The sequence below is a fragment of the Salvelinus namaycush genome, chromosome 25 (assembly GCF_016432855.1).
Source record: "Salvelinus namaycush isolate Seneca chromosome 25, SaNama_1.0, whole genome shotgun sequence".
Classification (NCBI taxonomy): domain Eukaryota; kingdom Metazoa; phylum Chordata; class Actinopteri; order Salmoniformes; family Salmonidae; genus Salvelinus; species Salvelinus namaycush.
In genome coordinates this window covers 10,237,052-10,239,193 of record NC_052331.1, presented here as the reverse complement: position 1 = coordinate 10,239,193, position 2,142 = coordinate 10,237,052, and positions in this window count along the sequence as shown.

Genomic DNA, 2,142 nt, shown 5'->3' with positions numbered 1-2,142 from the left:
TCTACACCTGCATTGCTTGCTGTTTGGGGTTTTAGGCTGGGTTTCTGTACAGCACTTCGAGATATTAGCTGATGTACGAAGGGCTATATAAAATAAACTTGATTGATTGAAACAACACAATGTAACTCCAAGTCAATCACACTTCTGTGAAATCAAACTGTCCACTTAGGAAGCAACACTGATTGACAATAAATTTCACATGCTGTTGTGCAAATGGAATAGACAACAGGTGGAAATTATAGGCAATTAGCAAGACACCCCCAATAAAGGAGTGGTTCTGCAGGTGGTGACCACAGACCACTTCTCAGTTCCTATGCTTCCTGGCTGATGTTTTGGTCACTTTTGAATGCTGGCGGTGCTTTCACTCTAGTGGTAGCATGAGACGGAGTCTACAACCCACACAAGTGGCTCAGGTAGTGCAGCTCATCCAGGATGGCACATCAATGCGAGCTGTGGCAAGAAGGTTTGCTGTGTCTGTCAGCGTAGTGTCCAGAGCATGGAGGCGCTACCAGGAGACAGGCCAGTACATCAGGAGACGTGGAGGAGGCCGTAGGAGGGCAACAACCCAGCAGCAGGACCGCTACCTCCGCCTTTGAGCAGGAGGAGCACTGCCAGAGCCCTGCAAAATGACCTCCAGCAGGCCACAAATGTGCATGTGTCTGCTCAAACGGTCAGAAACAGACTCCATGAGGGTGGTATGAGGGCCCGACGTCCACAGGTGGGGGTTGTGCTTACAGCCCAACACCGTGCAGGACGTTTGGCATTTGCCAGAGAACACCAAGATTGGCAAATTCGCCACTGGCGCCCTGTGCTCTTCACAGATGAAAGCAGGTTCACACTGAGCACGTGACAGACGTGACAGTCTGGAGACGCCGTGGAGAACGTTCTGCTGCCTGCAACATCCTCCAGCATGACCGGTTTGGCGGTGGGTCAGTCATGGTGTGGGGTGACATTTCTTTGGGGGGCCGCACAGCCCTCCATGGGCTCGCCAGAGGTAGCCTGACTGCCATTAGGTACCGAGATGAGATCCTCAGACCCCTTGTGAGACCATATGTTGGTGCGGTTGGCCCTGAGTTCCTCCTAATGCAAGACAATGCTAGACCTCATGTGGCTGGAGTGTGTCAGCAGTTCCTGCAAGAGGAAGGCATTGATGCTATGGACTGGCCCGCCCGTTCCCCAGACCTGAATCCAATTGAGCACATCTGGGACATCATGTCTCGCTCCATCCACCAGCGCCACGTTGCACCACAGACTGTCCAGGAGTTGGCGGATGCTTTAGTTCAGGTCTGGGAGGAGATCCCTCAGGAGACCATCCGCCACCTCATCAGGAGCATGCCCAGGCGTTGTAGGGAGGTCATACAGGCACGTGGAGGCCACACACACTACTGAGCCTCATTTTGACTTGTTTTAAGGACATTACATCAAAGTTGGATCAGCCTGTAGTGTGGTTTTCCACTTTAATTTTGAGTGCGACTCCAAATCCAGACCTCCATGGGTTGATAAATTTGATTTCCATTGATCATTTTTGTGTGATTTTGTTGTCAGCACATTCAATTATGTAAAGAAAAAAGTATTTAATAAGAATAGTTCATTCATTCAGATCTAGGATGTGTTATTTTAGTGTTCCCTTTATTTTTTTGAGCAGTGTAAATGAAATAATTTGTCTGTTAACAATTGTTGGAAAATTTACTTGTGTCATGCACAAAGTAGATGTCCTAACCGACTTGCCAAACTAGTTTGTTAACAAGAAATGTGTGGAGTGGTTGAAAATCAAGTTAATGACTTCAACCTAAGTGTATGTAAACTTCCAACTGCACTGTCAGAACTAGAAGCACAAGCATTTCACTACACTCGCATTAACATCTGCTAACCATGTGACCAATACAATTTGATTTGATTCAATTTGTAAAATGATTTAGCCCTTCTGTGCATCACTGACACCTTGTGGATCTCCAATATTACTGGATATTTTCTTTCTGCTGCATAGTGATAATGACTAAGTTAACTGGAACATGTAATGATTGTAACAGCTAAAAAAATTCCATTCCATTTAACCCAGTTTTTGTTTTGTTACAACGATAATCTAAAAGTTCTCCTACTGATAGAAGTACTCTTGCAGAAAACAAGTGCAAAAGGTTTTTG